Source organism: Amblyomma maculatum, chromosome 1 (genome assembly GCF_055883805.1).
Source record: "Amblyomma maculatum isolate TAMU_Amacu chromosome 1, ASM5588380v1, whole genome shotgun sequence".
Classification (NCBI taxonomy): domain Eukaryota; kingdom Metazoa; phylum Arthropoda; class Arachnida; order Ixodida; family Ixodidae; genus Amblyomma; species Amblyomma maculatum.
Genome location: NC_139344.1, coordinates 306,637,469 through 306,660,823, shown reverse-complemented (window position 1 = coordinate 306,660,823; position 23,355 = coordinate 306,637,469). Strand labels below are relative to the sequence as shown.

The 23,355-nt window shown below is 50.9% G+C and overlaps 1 protein-coding gene across 1 annotated transcript in view; it reads left to right on the top strand.

Moving 5' to 3' along the window:
• The window catches only part of LOC146206999 (solute carrier organic anion transporter family member 4A1-like), a 356,838-nt gene that overhangs the window by 7,366 nt on the left and 326,117 nt on the right, over nucleotides 1-23,355 (top strand). The gene's annotated exons all lie outside the window — the stretch shown is intronic.

Below are 23,355 nucleotides of genomic sequence, written 5' to 3'. Positions count from 1 at the left end.
GGGGAGATTCATCCTTGTCCGGTGGCGGGTTTTAACCCAACTCCAAACCCGAACCACCCCGGCCTTCCTCCTCTCTCACACAAGTTCCTCTCTCAGGCAAGTTTAGAGATGATTTACCTCGAACCCCCCCCCTCTCGAACTGCGCGTTTTAGAGTGGAATCGCGTTCTAGCCTCACAAGACTCCATGGGTTCCAGACGCAGCGCTTTCCAGAGCGTCGTCTCGCTGATTGCCGCCAACAGAGGCAAAACCGGAAAATGAGGTGGGGATGGCACGACTCCCTATTCCGAGACTTTATTGGTCGCCGCGTGAGTTCTCTGGACCAATGCCCGCTGATTTTCCAGGCACAACCTGACAGAGCCACCTGCTAGCCTACTCAAGTTTGCGGACATAAACAGTCAATGTATTATACTGGCAGGTCCCCTCCATATAGCATTTATAGGCTAGCATAGAACCCTCCTGGGACGAATACGATTGGGATGGAGCGCATTTGGCAAGCACTCGCAGATTATGACTAGCAGCTTACCGGTATCGCTCAAGAGGAAAGTATACAACAGTTGCATCTTGCCTGCACTCACCTATGGGGCTGAAACGTGGAGGCTAACCAAGAGAGTTCTACTTAAGTTGAGGACAACCCAGAGGGCTATGGAACGAAAAATGGTAGGGGTAACATTAAGAGATAGAAAGCGTGCAGAGTGGGTCAGATAAATAACTCAAGTTACCGACATTCTAATAGAAATTAAGAAGAAGAAATGGACATGGGCAGGACATGCAGTGCGAAGAGAGGATAACCGATGGTCGCTGAGGGTAACAAACTGGATTCCAAGGGAAGGAAAGCGTAGCAAGGGGCGGCAGAAAGTTAGGTGGGCGGATGAGATTAAGAAGTTCGCAGGGGTCAAGTGGATGCAGCTAGCACAGAACCGGATTAAGTGGAGAAATATGGGAGAGGCCTTCGCCCTGCAGTGGGTATAATCAGGCTGATGATGATGATGATGATGATAGAACCCTCAGAATTTGTACCTATTCACGTGGCGGGATTTGTGCAACACCTGCTAAGGAGCTTTCTTCTTCCCTCTCCGTCGAGTCCACATCTGAAAGAGGTGGGGTGTTAATGGTCCCTCCCCTCTAATTGGGCGGCCCTTGCTCCACGTTTCCGTCGAGCGGCAGCGACTGAGTCCCATGTAGGATGAACGCGCGAGCTCGCTTCTCTCACTTGATTGTGCGACTTCCGCGTAGCTGCGAGCGTGCGAGAGATGGCGCTGGCGAGAACAGGAGGCTAACAGGAGGCTAGAGTTACTATATGGCTTTGTATTATAGCGTTCACAATAACTCTATAGGCGGCTATAGGGTGCCATATGCGTCCACTCTCGCCCCCAGGGGCGCATCCAGACACCCTACTGGCGGCGATGCGTGAGGACGGGAAAAACAAATGCATGGCTCGCGCCTCTCTTGTGCCCCGAAAAGCGGCCGCTTGTATGAGACTGACAACAAACAAACGCCAGTTTTATTTCATTGTATAAAAGACTGGGTGCTGCAGCAAAGTATTACCCCCGACAAAGTTTTGTGAGAAATCGTGTTTTAGTTGATACGTTAGCTTCGATTTTTGAATGGCTGTATCAAAAGCGATTTCGCATGTTGTTGTGGACCATTCTTTTAAGCACAACGAAGTTCATCAAGTTCCTCAAGTGTTTGATTTATTTGATTGGCAAGAATTGAGTTGCTGGATTTCGCGTTTATAATATGCTTATTTGTGTACGCTGTATACGCAGTGTTTTGAAGTGAACTGTGGACATGCGTACAGAAGTTATTATGGAAACGCATTTCAACTTAAAAGCGCGCCCTGCTGAGAGACTGACAGCAAATGGTGGTTTTATTTCGTTTTACAGTATACGGGGCGTTACAGCTAACTACGACTTCCGGCAGAGAGTTGCGTGATGTAGTGTTTAGGTTGATCTTGAACTTATTTGTGGAATGGCTGTATCAAATGCAAACCAGGCAAGCTGTGACTTTCCTTCATTGACAATAGAGTTCATTATGTTCCTATAGGTTTCTTCGTTTTTGCTGAGTACCCCAATTACAGTACGCATTTATGCTGCGCGGGCTTGCCTTTCTCTTGGCGCAGTACGCACGGTACTGTTACTGAAGCTGAGAAAATTCTCAGTCTCTTGCGCTTACGGTTCGAAACGCGTCATAGCTTCAATATCTTTACGCAGAAGCGAATGGATGCATATATAGCAAGCCAGTATTAAAGCGTAGTGTAAATACGCACTCTAGTAACATTACTCTTGGTAAGCAGCGAAAGATTTCCGCCACTCATAAATTAATCTAGCAAATGACTTTAAATAATATTTATCTGGTTGTCGGCAATGGGGAAGAATGCGGCAGCCTCTGAAACGCGGTTCAGTCGCACCTTTCATAAGAAGTCTCATTGGCTGCCTTTCTTTTTGACATTGGGTTTCGCTCTTGCCTTTCTTAGAACTTCCTTCGTTCAGTTTGTCTCCTTTTTCTCTCCCATATTACCAAGCTGCACAAACATTGGGCCCAGTGTTGGTACTACGCCGATAACGACTGGTCTTACAATGGCCGAACACCGTACCAACACTGAGCCCAAGATTTGTGCTGCCTTGTGTACATGAATGCTCTCCACTCACATCGCTAGGAACTTTCGGTTTCCGTACTTGCTGTTGCTAGTACAAACTGTCTTCCAACCGTTCGCTCTGCTATAGTGCAATTTTTAAGGGGTTTACAGGTTTTCGCTCAACTTGTGCATGATCCACGTGGCTTCAATTTGCAGACGCTCAGGTTTGCGAAATTGGGCATTACGGCTCTTAGCTCTGTCCGTGAGCCACATGCTGTACATGGTTTGCCAAGGACCTGTTCTTTATTTGAAACTGCCAGCTGAATTGTTTCAAACCAGGAACTGTTCACCTAAATGAAAGCGAGTGAGATTCCAAATCTACTACTTGAGATTGCTGATACTTCTGAGCCCCAGGTTAGAAAAAAACCCCTGGTATCTGATATTCTGCATTTAGTCTCGCCACCTCTAACAGTAGTTTGAATGGGTTTTCTTGTAAACCTCAGTGACAGTAGAAACGCCATCCGTACTGCGCCAAAACAAATGGATGCGAATATAACAAGCCAGTATTCATTGTTCTTGGGAATCAGTGGATTCAAAGAATCCTAGACGAACATAATGAATTATGTCATCAATAAAGAATGGTTCGCCAGAACTTGGGAGATTGCTAACGCATCAATAACATCGTAAACTTTTGTTGAGGGTCGTGTTTGGCTGTAAAAACGGTGTATTGAAAATGCAATAAAACGGGCATATATATATATATTCATGCATACATACATACATTTTGCTATATTGTCACTCAGTGGTGACAAGGCCGTAGACACGAAAAAAAGACACAGGCTTGATGGTACTGAATTTAACTCTTTATTGGGAGGACTTGCGCCCGCAAAAGAACTAAGCAACTCGGTGGCGGCGATAGCAACAAATGTGCTGGTCGGTCGTCGAACAAAGAATGCCCGTCGCACTCGTCAACGTTCAATTTAAAGGCGGCTCAGAACAATCTAGATAACGTCGCAACTGCTACAAGCACAAGCTGGAACATTGTAGAAAGACACACGAGTGGCCGGAATATTCGAGACAGACCTCGGTGCATCTTGCGCTACAACGAAACTGATAAAGGTGTGACTCGCGACATCGAGCATTAACAAACAAACAATACAGAACTGATACGCGATCCAGAATCAGAGTGATAAGGCCGCATGCCGTCGAAGGAAATATCCAACAGCAATTGGATATTTCCTTCGACGATGCCTTCAGCGGTTTCGATGTTTGCGCTACCTACGCAGACTACGAGACTTGGTCGGGGCGGCACGGTCAATTCTCCATAGAGGACGTTTAGAGCGATGTGTTGCGTCGAAGTCGTCGTAGCAGGTATGGCTTTGTCTGCAGAGAGCTTGATGAGCTTGGATCGCAGGTCGATGGTAGCCCTATGTGCATTTAGGAAGTTCATGCCTAAAATTTCATTGCGGGATCACTGCTGCAAGACCACGAAGCTGGTGGGGTAAGTACGCCTATTTACGGTTATTCTTGCAGTACATCGGCCCGATGGAGTAATCAGGTTGCTACCTGCGGTGCGAATCAGCGGGCCATCCCAAGCGGTCGTAACTTTCCTTAGCTGAGAGGCTAGCGGTCCACTGATGACTGAATAGTCAGCTCCGGTGTCTACTAGGGCAGTGACTCTGCGACCGTCGATATCAACTTCAAAGTCACTTGTTCGCGTCCTTGCATTACAAGTGGGCTTTGGTGTCCGATCTCGGCTCCGTCGTTTCTTCAGGTCATGGCCGGGGCATACCGTTGTTCCTTCGTTGGCGGCAGTGTCGGCTTGCACTCTGGTCGTTTTGTCGTCGATGTCTTCGTGTGGAGCGGCGGTGAAATGGCTGCGTCGTCGTTAGTGGTCATCGGCGGCGGAGGATGTTCGTCTTTTCGCCGGTGAGCAACCTCACCTCCAAAGGTCGCTGCCTTTAGTTTCCCCTACGGGGGCTAGGAGACCTTCCTTGCACGTAACCGCGGCCCGGCGATGCAAATCGGGCATTGTACGGCGATGGGGAGCGTGACAGACGCCTTGGCGAAGAGTGCTCTCCGCTGCGCAGGAAGTCGTTGATTTCCTGTGGTCGCTCGCCAGGACGGGGTCGTGGAGCGTTGACAGCGAAACCACGGAGGCCGATCCGCCTGTTCGGGCAGTGACGGAGGATGTGTCCTGCCTCACCACAATGGAAGCAGAGCGGTCGGTTGTTAGATGTCCTCCAGGTGTCGCATTTTCTGGGGCTTGGAGATCGTTCGTAGACTTGGCGGGCGGGGGACAAGGGGCCGCTTTCGGGGGCAGGATGGTAGCGACGAGGGCTGGGAGGTCACGTCGGCTTGGGAGGTCGCGTAGAGGTGCAGGACGATGTAATGCAGCAGCATAGCTCATCGCTGCTGATTTATGCACTGGAGCCGTCGGAATCGTCGCTTGCGGAACGCCCAGTGCCTGCTGGACTTCTTCACGGACGACTACCGCGAGAGTCGCAGCCTGAGGTTGTTGGAATGATGGCAGTAAGTGACGAAGTTCCTCTTGGATGATCTCACGGATGAGGTCGCGAAGGCTTTCTCCGCTTGCAGATGCGCTGTGGTAGTGGCTTGAGTAGTCCGGTTGAAGCGGTCGCTCGTAGTGGCGCATCCGTGTGTCCAACGTCTTCTCGATTGTCGATGCTTCACTTTCAAATTCGTCTACAGTTTTCAGCGGGTTCCGGACAAGTCCTTCAAAACGCGACTCTTTAACGCCTCGCATTAAGAATTTTACTCTCTCACCTCCGGTCATATTAGGGTCGGCGCGGCAAAATAGGCGCGTCATCTCCTCCACGTAGACCAGGACAGGCTCGTTTGGTAGTTGAATTCTTGATTGGAGGAGGGCCTGAGCTCTTTCTTTTCGGACAGAACTTGCAAAGGCCATCAAAAACTGTTCTTTGAATATCTGCCAATCCTTGAAAGAAGTCTTGTGATTTTCAAACCAAACTCAGGCATGTCCTTGAAGAACAAAGTAGACCTGCCTGAGTTACGCAGCATCGTTCCAGCCGTTGAATTCTGCCACACGGTCAAAAAGGTCCATCCAGTCTCCGGCATTTTCATCCAGTCGTCCATGGAAGAAGGGGGGCTCACGGGGTTGCACGAAAACAACCGGTGCTGTAGGCTGGGCCATTGTCACCATCGATGCCTTCCAAGATCGAATGGGGTCCGGCAGCAGACCGTGTTTAGGTTGGAGCCCTTGAAGCCGGCGACTGGTTTGGTGGCCTGTTGGCTGGTCCTCCAGGGTAACAGGAACAAGGCTGGGGTCTTCGCTTGAAGGATCAAAGGCAGCGCCTCCACCATATGTCACGTAGTGGTGACAAGGCCGTAGACACCAAAAAAAGACATAGGCTTGATGGTACTGAATTTAACTGTTTTTTGGCTGACTTGCGCCCGCAAAAGAACTAAGCAACTCGGCGGCGGCGATAGCAACAAACATGCTGGTTGGTCGTCGAACAAAGAATGCCCGTCGCACTCGTCAACGCTCAATTTAAAGGCTGCTCAGAACAATCTAGATAACGTCCCAACAGCTACAAATACAAGCTGGAACATTGTAGAAAGGCACACGAGTGGCCGGAATCTTACAACGCGCTACAACGAAACTGATGAAGGCGCGGCTCGTGACATCGAGCATTAACAAACAAAGAATGCTGAACTGATACGCGATACAGAATTAGAGTGTTAAGGCCGCATGCCGGCGGCTATTAAAAAACAACAAATAGAGTTTTGAAGGTTTCGCGGCAATATGTTGCGCGTTCTAAACGTTTTGTCAGTTGATAGTGAGACAATGAAAGCGAGCGTAATTCACTGGCGTCGTGCGAGACTGGGAATGCGGGGTTTCTGATTGTATCCGCTTTAATAAATGTGACCAGAAGTGGATTTCAAATCGTTTTGCGTAATTTTTGCGGAGAAGATTGTGCGGCGATTAAGCAGAAGGGAATAAGCTGTGTTCCGCAAGTGACGCGGAACTACAGCTGCCGGCCGCTTTCAGCGACTCGGTAGGTCCGGTCACACCTACGATTTCGCTAGTTTTATACGCCTCCTCTTAGTTACGCAATCGTCGACATTTAATGACTCTGTCCGGAACTGCAGTGTGCCGCTATCTGCCTTCGCAAAAATTTCTTAATTCACTTCCACTAACCATCGAAGTCGCACTCACTAAACCCCGGACGTCCATTGTTGTACAACAGACGACCAACGAACGTTCTTTTTCGGAGGTTCGCACGTTCGACGGAAATCCGTTTGTGTTCGACATTCGTGCCGTGGAAAGCCGTCGGAATATAGTTTCTGACTCCGGATCATGTCCCACGGACGCCCGACGGACATTCGCACTCGTCCCGGAACTTGCCCGCAGGGTCCCCTAATAGTGAAAAAGATGCCAATAATATTCATGTAAAGCTCAGAAAGCATGTGTCACGGAAATTTCAGTTACATACTAGTCCTTAGTATCTTTGTTGAAAAGAGTAAAGCAGACAACAAAATATTTAAAAGGTGTTTAAGTTTTCAGCTTTCTGCTGTACTTTTAATAACATAACAAAGCACTGAAGAGGAGTGCTTAATTAAAATTTCCATCCAAGAGACACATATGCTAGCTGAGCTTTGCAAAAACACATCATCATCATCACCAGCCGGACTATACCCAGTGCAGGGGTAAGGCCTCTCCCATACCCATCCAATTAACCCGGTCCTGTACCACTTGTATCCACTTGATCCCCGCGAATTTCTTAATCTAATCCGCCCACCTAACTTTCTGCCTGCCCCTGCTACGCTTTTGTCCCCTTGGAATCCAATTTGTTACCCTAAGTGACCATCGGTTGTCTTCTCTACGCACTACATGTCCTGCCCATGCCCATTTCTTTTTCTTAATTTCTACTAGAATGTCGGTAACTTGAGTTATTTCTCTGACCCACTGTGCACGCTTCCTATCTCTTAATGTTACCCCTACCATTTTTCGTTCCATAGCCCTCTGGGTTGTCCTCAACTTAAGTAGAACTCTCTTGGTTAGCCTCCACGTTTCAGCCTCATAGGTGAGTACAGGAAAGATGCAACTGTTGTATACTTTCCTCTTGAGCGATACCGGTAAGCTGCTAGTCATAATCTGCGAGTGCTTGCCAAATGCGCTCCATCCCAATCTTATTCTACTTGTTATTTCCTTTTCATGGTCCGGATCAGCGGTTACTACCTGTCCTAAGTAGACATAATCGCCTACTACTTCCAGTACTTCGCTACCTAATGTAAACTGCTGTTCCTTCCCGAGGCTGTTGAATATTACCTTAGTCTTCTGCATATTGATTTTCAAGCCTACCTTTCTACTTTTCCTGTCTAGGTCATCGATCATTATTTGCAGTTCATCCCCCGAGTTGCTTAGCAAGGCAATGTCATCAGCAAAGCGCAGATTACTGAGGTATTCTCCATCTACCCTTATTCCTAACTGCTCCCATTCCAAGTCTCTGAATACTTCCTCTAAGCAAGCTGTGAATAGTACTGGGGAGATTGTGTCTCCTTGCCTGACATCTTTCTTCATGGGACTTTTGTTGCATTCATGGTTTCTGTGGCGCCAATATTGATGTCTCTTAGTACTTTCACAAGCGGCTCGTCTATACTTTGATTTCGCAATGCCTTTATGACTGCCGATGTTTCTGCTGAGTGGAATGCTTTTTTGAAATCAACGAATGTTATGTATAACGGTTTGTTATATTCCGAGCATTTTTCTATCATCTGGTTAATGGTATGAATAGGACAGGTAGTAGAGTACCCTTTCTGAAAACATGCTTGATATTAAGGCGAAAGCCTTTAATGCCTCATCGTTGTCAGCAGGAGCTGTCGGCAGAGGCTGCCGGCAGAAGGTGTCACACTTTCCAGAGCGGACAAAGGTAAAATTAATTAATAAACCTAGTCTCAGCTGAGCGCTTTACCAACTGCGCCACGCCCCGGATTCTCAAACCTTCGTCAAAATTCTCCTTGTCTACCATGAGGGTAGCGGGATTGCGCGAGTGAGAGATACTGCGCCTTAAATTTTCTGTAAACGAATTATAGAACGCCGGTGAACTTTCATGTGTTCAATGGAATGCTGGTTGTGTTCGACAAGGGGCGGACGATGTACGGTCACCACTGCTGATGACGTCACCAGGCGATTCATGCATAGACGAAGCTCACCCCACTGGGCGTTCAATTCAGGCGTCCGTGTGGCGGCTTTCATTTGGCGCTTTCTGGAACGCTGCACCACACAGCAAACAGAAGCAGAGCCAGATGTCGAGGAGGCATCAGCGGCATTTCTAATTTATTTACAGGATAGAAAAGGCGCAGTATCTGTCACAATTCTCTACGGACACATGTACCACGCCGTAAAGGAATGGAGGAAGGCGGGAGTGAAAGAAGACTGGGAGGGCATGCGGCCTTATCACTGTGATTCCAGCGGGCGGATAGTTTGTGTAATCTTTGTTTATTCAAGCTCGTTTTCGCGTGACGCCGCCTTGTCAGGTTCTTATCGCAAAAGAGGCGTCGAGATGTGTCTCGAAGATTTCGACCACTCGCGTCTGTTTCTGCAATGTTGGAGGTTTTGCTAGTCACCGTTGGCGGCTTTATCTAGAAGTTTCCTAGCCGCCTTCAAATTGAACATACACGGGTGCAACGGGCATTCTTAGTTCGACGAACACGATTGTTGTTTTTGCTCCCTTTTTCTCTATCCACTTTCACTCCCACCTTCATTCCTTCCCTTACGGCGCGGTTCAGGTGTCCACAGAGCAAGTGTGACAGATACTGCGCCTTTCCTTTCCTATGAACCGACCAACCAACCAACCAACCAACCAACCAACCAACCGACCGACCGACCGACCGACCGACCGACCGACCGACCGACCGACCGACCGACCGACCGACCGACCGACCGACCGACCGACCGACCGACCGACCGACCGACCGACCGACCGACCGACCGACCGACCGACCGACCGACCGACCGACCGACCGACCGACCGACCGACCGACCGACCGACCGACCGACCGACCGACCGACCGACCGACCGACCGACCGACCGACCGACCGACCGACCGACCGACCGACCGACCGACCGACCGACCGACCGACCGACCGACCGACCGACCGACCGACCGACCGACCGACCGACCGACCGACCGACCGACCGACCGACCGACCGACCGACCGACCGACCGACCGACCGACCGACCGACCGACCGACCGACCGACCGACCGACCGACCGACCGACCGACCGACCGACCGACCGACCGACCGACCGACCGACCGACCGACCGACCGACCGACCGACCGACCGACCGACCGACCGACCGACCGACCGACCGACCGACCGACCGACCGACCGACCGACCGACCGACCGACCGACCGACCGACCGACCGACCGACCGACCGACCGACCGACCGACCGACCGACCGACCGACCGACCGACCGACCGACCGACCAACCAACCAACCAACCGCCGCCGATAGCTTAGTTCTTTCGGGAGCATGAGACAGAGCTTCATTCGACTACAAAACCAGTGCCTTCAGTTATGACTACCGGGCTTGTCACTACTACGTGACATCTCATGGAGGTGCTGCCATTTTTGATCTGGCCTACCTATTCAAGAAAATACATTGGCATCATTCCTATCGCCCTGGCGGACCAGCCTAATGTTCACCGAGCCAGCCGCCGACTTCAAGGGATCTGCTGCTGGACCCCGTTCGACGCCTGAAGAAGGTACCAACGTCGACAATGGCCCAGTGTTCTTCACGGGGTTTCTTCGTTGAGCCCCGGGAGCCCCTGATCTTCTAACGACAGCCCTATGAATATGCGGAAGAGTGGATGGACCTTTTCTACGACGTCGCATCACTCAATGGCTGGAATGACGTTTCGAAACTCAAGTCAACTTTGCTCTTCAAGTACCTGCGCGAACCTAGTTCAAAAATAATGAGACTTCTTTAATGGACTGGGAGACATTCAAAGCAGAGTTCATGAAGGCGTTTGCAAATTCCGCCCGGAAAGAACAAAGGCCCTCCTCCAATCAAGAATTCAGTTCCCCAAATGAGCCTCTCCTCGCTTATGTTGAGGAAATGAAGCGTCTGTTCAGCCTCGTAGATCCCGGCATAACAGAGGAAACTAAGGTAAACCTTTTGATGCGTAGTGTGAAAGATATCTATTTGCAGGTTACTTCGCCAGCTGCCAACGACTGTTGCCGAGTTCTGCCAGGAAGCAGCAAATATAAAAAAAAAAAACTAGAAGCACGTGGCGACTCTACAACCGGCCTCTTGAAACGCTGCCTACAAGCCACTAATACACCACACCTACCAGCGGAGATAAGCCCCCTGCGATCACCCGTCGAGTCATTCGCGAAGAACTGCGCCGCCTCGTGCCACCGCAAGCGCAGCCGCAGGTTACGTTGCTCACAGACGTCATCCTGGGCAGTCCATCAGGCACTGGGTGTTCCTCAAGTGACGGCTCCGACGGCTCCATCACAATAAGAAACAGCAATGAATTAGGCTGTTGCATTCCGTTGTCCTGCACCTCGACGTGACTTTCCAAGCCCTCGCTGCTACCATCCTGTTCCAGAAAGCCGCCCTTTGGCCCCCGCCCGCCAAGCCTACCAACGACCTTCAAGTCCCAAGAAGTGCTACGACTGGAGGACTGCGAACAACCGGCCATTATGGTTTCAGGCTGGCCACATTTTACGCCACTGACCATACAGGTGCATCGGCCTGCGCGGCCTAGCCATCGACGCTTCACGACCCCGACCTAGCAAACGACCAAAAGAAATCGAACACTACTTGCGCAGGGCAGAGTCACCGGCTTCGGTACCGCTCTCCATCACCGCACAGGCCACAACTATATTGACAGTGTGCAGGGAAGGTCCCCTAGCCACCGTAGGCGAAACTAAAGGCCTTTGGAAGTGAGGTTGCTCAACTGCGAAAAACCGCAGATCCTCTGCCGCCGCCGCCGGTGACGACGAAAGCCGACGACAACGCTTTTACGACGACGCACCCAATGAAGATTACCTAGACGATCACGCGCCTAGGCTATAAAGTGACACCGCCGCTACACGACGGCAAAATCGATGAACACAGAACCACAGTGCAAACCGACACCGATGCCCAGCGAAGTGACAACGGTGTGCCCCGGCCGTGACATCAATAAACGATGGAGCCGTGAGCGGACACCAAGGCCGACGTGCAATGCGAGGACGCGAACAAGCGACCTTGGAGTTGCTGTCGACGGTCGCACAGTCACCGCCCTGGTAGACACCGGAGCCGACTATTTTGTCATCAGTGGAGCATTCGCCGCCCAGCTCAAGAAATTGAAGCTCACTTGGAATGGCCCGCTAATACGCACTGCTGGTGGTAATTTTATTACGCCGTCCGGGCTATGTACCGCAAGAGTAACAGTAAATGGGCGTACTCATCCCAGGAGCTGCGTGGTTCTACAGAACTGCTCACGAGACGTTATTCTAGTTTACAAGCGTTGAAGCGTTATTACAAGCGTCATTCTGGGTATGGATTTTATCAATGAGCATCGGGCAAATATCGACCATCGCTCAAAACTTATCAAGCTCTCGATGGACAACGCCGTACCTTCCACGACGATATCGAATCATGGCGTCGCTCTCAACGTCTTCGACGAAGAATTGAACGTACCGCTCCGATCAAGCATCATCATCCCTGTGGGTACAGAAGTCAATATCTCTGAAGGAATCGTCGAAGGAAGCAACAAGTTGTTACTGGATAGAGTACTTGACATAGCAAGAGACATCGCTCATTTTTGGAAGGAACAGGTGTTGGTAACCAACTTCACCGATGAATACCGGCATCTCAACAAGGGAACAACGGTCGTCTTCCTCGACGAATTAGCAGACATTAGCGGTGTCTTTACCCTCTCCGACAATCTCGCGTATGACCAAACTGACAAAGGCCACCAACCCAGGTTCGATATTAATCCAGCACTAACCCGAGGCAGGCACGACCAGATACGAGCCATTCTTCGAAATTACAGCGAATGCTGTTCGTCAGCTTCTAACGTTTGACAAACTTCTTTGACCAAGCATCACATCCCCACGGATGAACACGCCAGCCCACTGCGTCGAATACCCTACTATGTATCTCCGCGAGAACGCTAGGCCATTCGCGATCAAGTAGACGAAATGCTTCGGGACGACGTTATCCAGCCATCAACGGCGCCAGTTGTTTTGGTAAAGAAGAAAGATGGCACCCTTCGCTTCTGCGTCGATTATCTGCGCTTGAATAGCATAACGAAAGAAGACGTCTACCCCCTCCCCCACATCGACAACAGTCTAGACCATCTCTACAACAGTAGGTATTTGTTGTCTATGGACTTTAGGAGCGGATACTGGCAAAATTGAGGTCGACAAAAGGGACCGAGAGAAGAGGGCATTCATAACACCAGACGGTCCTTCGAATTCAAGGTAATGCCATCTTGCTTATGCTCCGCGCCAGCCTCGTTCACTGTCCTAGCTGGCTTGAAGTGGCAAATTTGCTTGGTATACTTGGACGACACCCATCTATTCTCGTCAAACTTTGAAGACTACCTGAAACGGCTGCAGACAATGCTGGATACCATCAAGCCATCGGGACTGACGTTAAAACCAGAGAAATGCCACTTCGCCCACGAGGAACTGCGGTTTCTACGTCTCATCGTTATCAACGATGGTGTCCGCCCGGAGAAAACAGCTGCGATAGCAGTTTCCACCGCCTGTCGACAAGAAAGTTGTGCACAGATTCCTTGCGCTTACTATAGAGGATTGATCAGAAACTTACTACGGGCCGCGACTGCTTGCCGACGTTGCCCAATACTTGAAAACGTGCCGTGAGTGCCAGCGACATAAGACGCCGCCGATCAGACCAGCTGGACTGCTGAACCTGATACCGTCCAAACCCTGCCCTCTCAACAAATCGGGATGGATCTCCTTGGTCCCTTTCCATCTTCATCTACGGGTAACAAGTGGATCACCGTGGCCACCGACTACCTCACCCGCTTCACCGAAGCAAAATCCCTACCCAATGGTACCGCGGCTGAAGTCGCCAATTTTTTTCTGGAACAAATTCTTTATGACACGGCGCCCCAGAAGTGCTCATCACGGACAGGAGAACGGTATTTACGGCAGAGCTGACGCAAGCCATCCTGGAATACAGTGATACAAGCCATTGACGAACATCTGCGTACCATCCTCAGACAAATGGACCTACGGAGCGTCTGAACAAAACTATTGCGGAAATGATTGCAATGTACGTCAACGCCGAACAGAAGACATGGGGAGCCGTTCTAGCCTACGTCATCTTCGCTTATAACACCGTCGTCCAAAAGACAGCCAGGTCGACCCCGTTCAACCTTGTGTACGGCAGGGAGCCCACGACGACGCTCGACGCAATGCAATGCTGCCACGTGTAACCGACGAGGAGAACCTGGACATCCCCGCCTATCTTCAGCGTGCAGAGGAAGCCCGGCGACTCGCTTGACTGCGCATTAAAGACCAGCAGCGCACTGAGGCCCGACGATACAACTTGCGGCGACGCGGCGTAGAATATAGCCGGGGAGACTAAGTGCGGATGTGGACACACCGCCGCTGGCTGAGTGATAAGCTCTTGCAGCGGTACTTCGGCGCAGAGTCCTTCGACGCACAGGACAGCTTAACTACGAGGTCATTCCCGACGGCACGACCCTATCGCAGCGGTGCCGGGCGCGCCCAGAAATTGTCCGTGTTGTGCGCCTGAAATCTTATTACAAGCGTTCAAGCCTTAGTTCTTTTAATTTATTGTATATGTTTTACATCTCTGTTTATTTTGTAAGCATCGAGGCGATGCCTTTTAAAGGGGGGGCGTAATGCCGCGTACCATAAAATTCTTTCATTTGTTCTTTTTCGACAGCCACCGGCATGCGGACTTATCACTGTGATTCCTGCGGGCGGATAGTTTCTGTATTCTTTGTTCACGCTCCTTTTCGCGAGACGCCGCATTATCAGTTTCTTGTCGTGCATGCAAGACGCGTCCAGATTCATCTCGAAGATTGCAGCCACTCGCGTCTATTTCTGTAATATTCCAGGTTGTGCTAGTCACCGTTTGCGGCTTTATCTAGATGCTTCCTCGCCGCCTTTAATTTGAACAATGGCGGGTGCAGCGGGCATTCTGAGTTCGACGACCGACAAACACGATTGTCGATATCGCTGGTGCCAATTTCTTAGTTCTTTCGGGCACAAGTCAGCCCAATAAAGAGAGTCCAAAGGCAGTGCCTTCATCAGTGGCTACCGAGCTTGTCACGTGACAAAAAGATAATACCCTAATTGGCCGGTGATTTTTCAAGTCCTTAGCGTCCCCTTATGAATTAAGGTAATGTTAGTCTTCCATGACTCCAGTACCATCGATGACGCCAGGAATCGCGTATACAGGGTGGCCAGTTTTTCTAGCACGATAGACCCTCCCCCCTTGTAGTTCATCAAATCTCTAGTTATATCTGATCCTCCCCAGCGGCTTTTCCCGTTTTCATAGCCTCTAAGGTTTTCTTAACCTTGTCCTTGGTTACTATACATATATATATATATATATATATATATATATATATATATATATATATATATATATATATATATATATATATATATATATATATATATATATGCTTGCGAAAAAGACGTTCTTGGCTGCAGAAGAAATAAATAGCGAAGATCCTTAACACTTCATGCATTCTTCGTCGACGTTTTGACCGGGGTCCGGTCTTTTTCAAGACTGTGGTTACATTGCTTGTGTTTCAGTTTTAAAGGTTTGAAAATTGTACAGTCGCAGGAAAGAAGGAGCACTAAAAAAAAAAAAAGAGGAGAAGAAAGACGGCCATGGGAGATCTGTGAATGCTAGGAAAGAGAGAGAGGACAAAACATGAGTACGGGCGTGCGGCCAAACCTAGAAAATGCGGGGAGCGTGAAGATTCTGTAGGCCCGGAAAGAGGGGGCAAGCAGACTAGCAAAAAAGATGGCTGGGGATAAGGAAAGCGAGGGGGGGGGGGGGGTGGAATGCGGAGAAAATGAACAGAACACTTTCGTTATGGTTTCAGAGGACGGCGCCGGCTGTGTCTCTTCGAGAAGGCAGTTAACTAAATGCAGGTGCACAGGGCTAAGGTTATGGTGGTGGTAGTGGTTGATTTATTATTATTTTTTTTAATAATCAAAAAGAAGGAAAAGAGTATTGCCGGCCGCGGCAACTGCTATCTAAAAAACTGAAGCACTTGAGCTGCGGCCGGCGGGAAGGAAAAGGGGATAGGGAGAGGATAGCGAGGGGAAGTAGAGAGGGGAGCGATAGGAAAAAAGGACAGGGGGAGCTTTGTACATTATTTACAAAGTACAGACGGTCAACGAGTTCGCATCGCTCGCGCGCAAGTGTCCGAGCGCTGTCCACAAATGCCTGCGCGCGAGCAGCCACTGCAATTGTTTACAAAACACACACACACACACACACACACACACACACACACACACACACACACACACACACACACACACACACACACACACACACACACACACACACACACACACACACACACACACACACACACACACACACACACACACACACACACACACACACACACACACACACACACACACACACACACACACACACACACACACACACACACACACACACACACACACACATATATATATATATATATATATATATATATATATATATATATATATATATATATATATATATATATATACCATTGATGTATATACATAGTCGCGCGCACGTAGCGTCCTGTCGCAGACAGATCCCGCGTGCGACACAATGCACCAGCTGCCGGGGTGGGGCGCCCGGCAGCATACGTCCAAGGTAGCACACACGGAGCGTTCAGGTCACGCACGCACTACCTGGCGAAGAGCAAGCGAGGCTTCAAGCCCGCCCGCTCGATGAACGCACAGAGGCTCACCATTGCCCTGTCACGAGTGCGCGCAATGCCTCACGGCCATAGGAGCGTCTCGATGCTATCCGGGATGATTCCGAGCGCCCTATAAGCCGCGAGAATCTCGCGACGTGGCTCTGCGGATGCGGTACAGCGAAGCAGCATGTGCTCCAATGTCTCCACTGCACCGCAATCACCACACACGTCGCTCGACGAAAGTCCGTGGAGCACCCGTCTTACCCCGGGCCACACGCAGCCGACGCGCACTCGGATGAGCATTGCACGCTGTAGGCGCGACAATGAGCGCGCGCCGAGAGCAGGGATGCGCTCTCCTAGCGCGATGCGTGGGTCCGGGTGTTGCTGACGGAGGTGGTCATAGACTACCGCGCGCACGTCCTCCAAAGCGAGAAGTTCGTCGCTGGGAGGGAGTTGATGTGCGGCGGTGGCGAGTTCATCGGCTTGCTCATTGCCGTGTATGCCGCAGTGGCCGGGCACCCACTGCGCGCGAATGCTGCACTTTCGCTCTGCGAGGTGCTCGAGGCGCTCGCGTATCGCACACAGCAGCGGTGTGCCACGGCCGGGAGTCTGCAGGCGGCTGAGGGCGGCGCGGGAGTCACACAGCAGTGCACACCTGGGTGGTGGTGGAGCAACGGTGAGCAATAGGTCCAGGCCCAGGCGAAGACCCAGTAATTCCGCCGTGGTCGAAGAGGCCAGTTGTGTCACTCTTTGCTGGCGGTGCAACTGCAGGGCAGGGATGGTGGCCGCTGCGGCGAGCGAGCAGCGTTCTCTCGCCATGGAGCCGTCAGTGAAAAGAAGCAGGTGGTCGCTTAGTTGCTCGTGTATGACGGCTCTGGCTAGCTGTTGCACCGCACAGAGTGGTGTGCTGCGTTTTCCCGCGATGCCGACGATCTCGCGCTGTACCTCCGTCGTGAGGGGCCAGGGGGAGCAGAGGCCGTAAGGGGGCGTGGCACGCGTCAGCTGGTCATACTCCTGCAGCACCGCGCCCATTCTAGAGCATGGGAAATTCCTAAGGCGCTGCAGGAGTTCGCCGCGGTCTGGTGCGCGGTGAGGGCGGTCGATGTGGTGTAGCGCTCGCTGTGTGGCCTGTAGCGGCATTGGCCACGCGCCTGCCTCCTCGAGTGTCGCTTCGCATTGAGAGTTACCCGGCAGGCCAAGGCAGGTTCGCAGCGCTTTGCGATGCTGCACCTCCAGTGCCCTCCACGATGGTTTGCGCACCGTCGCGAGTGGCAGTGCGTAGAGAATCGCCCCCACGGCTGCTGCGTTGTAGAGGTGCAGCGCAGCCTTCTGGGAAATCCCCTGGCCCCGGCCGGTGAGCTTGTGCACGGCGGCGGTGGACCTCTTCATCTGCTGGCATGCCCTGGTCGCCGCGGGACGGAAGGAAAGGCGCTGGTCGGAATCTAGGCCCAGGTACCGCACGGAGCTTTTCCACGGCAGCGGCATCCCAGCCAACGTTAGCCGTGAAAGGCGGGCGCCCCTGCGAGCGCCGCAGGCCATGGCCGAGGACTTGCCCGGGCGGAGCGCCAGACCTAGATCCCGCAACCGGGCGTCTATCGCGCAAAGGGCCCCCTGAAGGCACTCTCTGACGTGGGAAGCCTCGCCCGGCGGCCCCAGGCACCACAGTGCGATGTCGTCCGCGTAGATGGAGATGTATACACGGTGCCGGTTGAGTGCGGGCAGACAGCCCGGCACCGCCGACAGCGCCACATTGAATAGAAACGGCGACTACACCGATCCTTGCGGAACGCCTAGATCCATCGGGCGGGGTCGCGAGAGAGCCCCTCCTACACGCACGCGAATAGTGCGCGCGTTGAGGAAGCCCTGCACATAGCGCAACAAGCGCCCGTTCACGCCTGCCTCTTCCAGCCTCGCGAGGATCACCGCACGGTGGACGTTGTCAAACGCCCTCGACACGTCGAGCAGCAACAGCAGTGCGACCTGCCGCGCCGCTACGGCGTGCTCGAGCGCAGAAACCACGTCTGCGATTGAGTCCGCCGTGCAGCGCATCCTTCGAAAGCCTGTCTGACGCTCATCGAACAATTCCGCCTCCGCGGCCCGCGTGTGTAACCGCTGAAGCGCCATATGCTCCATCACCTTACAGGCCGCCGGCGTCAGCGCCACAGGGCGATATCCGCTGAGCTCCATGGGTGAGCGACCTGGCTTCGGTAGCGGGCAGACGACCACTGTGCGCCACTCCTCCGGTAGCTCCCCGCGTTCCCACACCAGGTTCAGTTGCCGGAGAAGGACTTGACGTTGCTCCGCGTCCAGGTTGCGCAGCATCTGGTAGGTCACCCCGTCGTGCCCGGGCGCGTATATCTGATCCCAACAAACGGATGCGGCGCGAGGTGCAAAACGAAGATGGAGAGGGAGAAGAGGCCGTCGGCTGGCTGTTACGAGCTGCGGCCGGCACCCCCATTCCACGCTAGCGACCCGTGGGCCTCGGCGCCCGTGTTGTTGTGGCAGTGTGCGATGCGCGTTGTTGCGTGGATGTGTGTGCGCGCTCTTGTGCTATACTTGTGCCGCGAGTCTTCTCCAAAGACCGCATGAAGCTAGTCATCTTGTCTTGCCCCGGATGAACTAAATGCGATTTGTGCATTGATTCAATCGCTGGCGCACGGCCGCTCCACGAAGCCCTTCGTGGCTCAGACGCAGGTTTGTTACGTACCGCTTACATGCAAATCGGCCCCGAAATGCGATCTATTTTATGAGGGAACGCAAGCCTTGTATTTCGGCAAGATCCCTTGTGCTGACTGCTAGAGTTTGTTTTAGTAACGTTGCTGCTAGCCGTTGGATGTGCGTGCGTGATATGCCGCGAGACTACCCCAAAGACTGCATGAGGCTAGTGCTCTAGTGGCTAGTCTTGCCACGAATCAATTAAATGCTTTTTATTTGTGCATTTATTCAATCGCTGGCGCACGGCCGCGTCATGAAACCCGTCGTGGCTCTCAGATGCAGGTTTGTGTTACATATCGTTAACATGCAAATCGGCTCCAAAATGCTATCACACGCCTTGTATTTCGGTGAGAACCCCACCTGCACCGTCCAATGAAGCAAACAGGGTTGCCAGGTACTCACAGCGTGACCCGCCAAATTTTTTGCTCGATGTAGCCCAAAAATAGCCAAACGTCGAACCATAAAAATAGCCCAAATAGCCAAAACAGAAAACTTCATAGTTACAGTACACAGTTTATTTCAAACATTTATTAACATGTCTGCTGTGAAGTTTTGAATTCACTTCCAAATGAATGTAAAAAAGAGTATCCAAACATCACTCACTGTACATTGCGGCGGTATTGAAGCGCTCCAAAAAAATATCTGACGGCACAAAGTCTTTGCAGCATTTACCATTTTTCAGCAGTGCAAATTTCACATGCAAAATATTTTCCAAGGTTTCCAAAGACATTCTGTTCCGCAAGTCGGTTTTTGTTAGAGTGACATGGCTAAACACTCGTTCCACAGCAGCATTGGATACAGGCAGCGTGAGTAGAGAAATGGCTAGCTCCGACAGCAACGGAAACAGGCTGACTCCAGCACTGTTTTTGGAACGCAGAACGTTTTTCCAAAATACTGTCACGGAGTCGTCTCGGAGTTCACTAAGCTTACATTGCAAAAGGCAGTATTCGGATTCCATTGCAGAAACAACTGATGGATCTATGAATTTTGCAAAGGCCTTGTAGAATGCATCAAAAGAAAACTTGGCAATATTGTTGCAGTGCAAGAGGTGAAGTTCACTTAATACCTTAAAATTTGTTGGAAGGCGCTTTAATGTGCTTTTGATGCAAGCGACCAAAAAGTTTCGGCAACGCTCAAGAATGGCGATTTTCTTGTCGTCGCCGAGGGAAGACTTCTCTAAGGAGTCGCGAAAGACGCTTCCCAGCTGACAGGCTCGAACATGCATCAAATGGCTTTCCCAAGCTGAATCGGGAGATGCATGATCGGGAAGTACGATCCGCCTAAGCAAACACTTCACAAACGAGCTTAAGTCTTCGAAAAGTTTTGATGGATCAGGGTCCTCACTCTGAAATACTTTGTTGAGTTTGTCAAATTGGTTAACAATGGGGCTCAAGAACTGCACATACAAAAAGTTCTGGTCATCATTGTACATCTCACTCAACATTTTAGCTAAGTAACAACGCTCAGCTGTTTTTGCGACATCGAAGTGCGCCTTCAGTTCCAGCCACTGGTCAAGAATTGCACGGAGAGCACCAGCAATGCTAAGCCAACGCGTCGCACACACACCAACCAACTTTTTGGGGGTTGATCCAGAGTTAATCGCAGCATAAATGCTTTTATAAAACTCTTGACGCTTTGGAGAGTGGGAAAACCAGTTAAAGGTTTCCCGAACAAGGTAGTCAATCTGTGTGGGTAGTACATCCACTGCCTCGTTACAAGCAAGGTGAAGGGAGTGACATACGCATTTTACCAACACGATGTTTGGGTTAACTTCCCTCATTCTTGTGTACAGACTATTGTGCTGCCCGCACATCACACTGGCTCCATCAGTTCCTATACCCACACAGTCACTGACAGAGAGATTAGACTTGTCGAGGAAGTTTTTCAACTCACAGAAAAGTCCTCCAGATGATGCGTCCAGAACTGGAACTAGTCCAAGGAACGCAGTTACAATTGCGCTGCTCTCGCTCGAGTAGAACCTTGCCACAATGGCAAGCTCTTTTGCCGAAGACACGTCTGTGCTTTCGTCCAGGATCAACGAAAATTTTCTTCCCTTCAGCTCATCCAAAAGCATCTGTTTGAAGGTTGGTCCAAGTACCTTGTTCACTAACGCCGTACACTTGGTTCTTCCCATGGATAGCGACGACGCAGTGGTCGAATCTCTGAAACAGTCGCTGATGAGCGGCGTCAGGTGGTCAGCGGTAGCAAGCGAACCATGTACGGCGACATACGCCGCCAAACGCAGCTCCGCAATCTTCGCTTCATGTCTGTTGCTGGCGGCCCTTGGCTGCGAGGTGACAAATCTATCCATTTGCCTTTGTTCGGGTGCAGTCGACGACTGCATGCTTCTAGCATGCTTTTCGGTTTTTCTATGTGCCTTCAGATCTTGCACGTGTGCACGTAGCTCTGTTTTGCAGGCTGTGCAAAAGGCCATATCCCCTGAGGGTGAGCGCGTAAGCCAATCTGTAATCAAAAAGAAAAATTTGTCACGCGCTAATGATCGAGACTGGCATGGTCACATGGAATGCACTCCGAAAAGCGGAACATAATTTTTGGACTGGTACAAACAAGCACTAAAACATTAAAGATGGTCAACGTACCTTTGAATGCAGGATCTTTTTCCCATTCTTTTCTGTACGTCCGCGCGTACTTCGCCCATTTGCCCATAGTGGCGTCGAGAAGCACGTTTCACTATATGCGGACTGTTAAACCTCCACCGCTGTGCTCAAAGTTCTTGCTGCGGAATCAGTGGTTGCCAGTGGTGCAGGGGAAATTAAAACTGCGGGGGTGATAGATGGCCGAATGTAAGATGGACAGGACTGCCTTGAATTGTCACCAGTACTTGCTTTTCGTGTGTTTGAATGGGGGGTATGTTGACGGTTTCAGCGAACGAACCGAATGCACAACTTGCGGAATTCTTTTCTAATCGAAAAGTCTCGTTCACTCCCAGTCTTTGGTGAAATGAAAAGAAGCAGGCACCTCTTAAGGGGGCACTCACAATAAGTCGCGAACGTTTCGCAGGGCGGAAGTGCGACGAATGGTATTCAGTCATGCTCGAGAACCAATTGGCTGCTGGACAATCCTCATTCTTTATTTCACATAGAAAGGGTATTCAAACAATTTTCCCATCCGACCCCCTTTCCCCTAGTGATCTTGAAGGGTTTACTTAGAAAGGAGCTAGACTTCCGTCTGCTCGTTTCTTCGAATAATGAGTGGCGCATCTTGGAACGAGAAATTTCTGTTGGAAAACAAGCCTTACAGAGAAGCTGAGTTCTGCAAATTGTCCATTCAATAGACCACTTTAACACCATCGGCAACGCCGGGAAGCAGGAAAGGGAAGGAAAAGAGCTTCGAGCTTTTGTCCAGGCACACCTCACTACCAACCCCGTCATGTGCGAAGTCCCCCATTCACTCATCTGTACCCTAATCCCCTATGCCGAACATTCATCGAACCACAGGCTGCGAAGGCCCGTCTTTCTGACAGTCGAAATATATACTTCGTCTCACAAGAATTTTGCAGCACTGTGAGGCAGGGAAGCCCTGGCCCATTTAGGATCTCGTGCATTAGAATAGGCAATTGTGCTCGGCGCACTATAATAGATAATTTGTGCTCCTACTATTACCCCCACCAATTCGCAGGGCGAGAGATGCACAGAAGCAAATTACCTATTGTGCACATGATCTGGGTTGGACAAGGTTACCTCTGCCTTTCGCAGTGCTGCAAACAGCTTGTGGGACCAACACCAATTCGCAGGGCGAGAGATGCACAGAAGCAAATTACCTATTGTGCACATGATCCGGGTTGGACAAGGTTACCCTAGCTGCCTTTCGCAGTGCTGCAAACAGCTTGTGAGACCAAAGTGTGGGCCTAGAATGTACACTGGCAGTATCTTCTAGGAAAGAAAAGTGCGCTGGTTGCTATTACTGTACACACAGCATCGCGGCCCACTGCTAAACCTTTCTGGAGAAAAGGCTTTTGAAATGGTTTGGACCTTTCAAGCGAAAATGCACAATAGCCCAAAGATAGCCAAATAGCCAACCAACAATATTTCCCGCCAACCACAACATAAAGTAGCCCAATTTGGCTATTTATAGCCCAACCTGGCAACCCTGGAAGCAAAGGCC